Here is a 329-nt window from a genome sequence, read left to right as displayed (position 1 = left end):
AAACGGGCGGCTGTCGAAGGCGCGAGATAGTCTCGCGTCGCGAGGCTAGAGGCCGAATGGGTGGTCGATCAAAGGTGGGAGCCGGCTGGTAGTCATAAACTAGACTAGAGTCGGAAGAAAAACTGCTAAACGAAAATGGCTGCGCCGGAAGATCGGGTCGGCCGATCTAATGGGGAAAAATAATGGATTTTCGGTAGTAAAGATCGCTTGGCCAGATCGCCCCGTCAACCCTCGCTCTCGGCCCTGCATCCTCATCCTCGATCTCTTCTCGGCCGAGGAAGACCGAGGTAGCGAAAAGTGGGGCGATGCTAAACGCGTTTGTCTTCGCA

Source organism: Apis dorsata, unplaced genomic scaffold, assembly GCF_000469605.1.
Source record: "Apis dorsata unplaced genomic scaffold, Apis dorsata 1.3 scaffold_32, whole genome shotgun sequence".
Classification (NCBI taxonomy): domain Eukaryota; kingdom Metazoa; phylum Arthropoda; class Insecta; order Hymenoptera; family Apidae; genus Apis; species Apis dorsata.
This window is presented reverse-complemented; position numbering follows the sequence as displayed.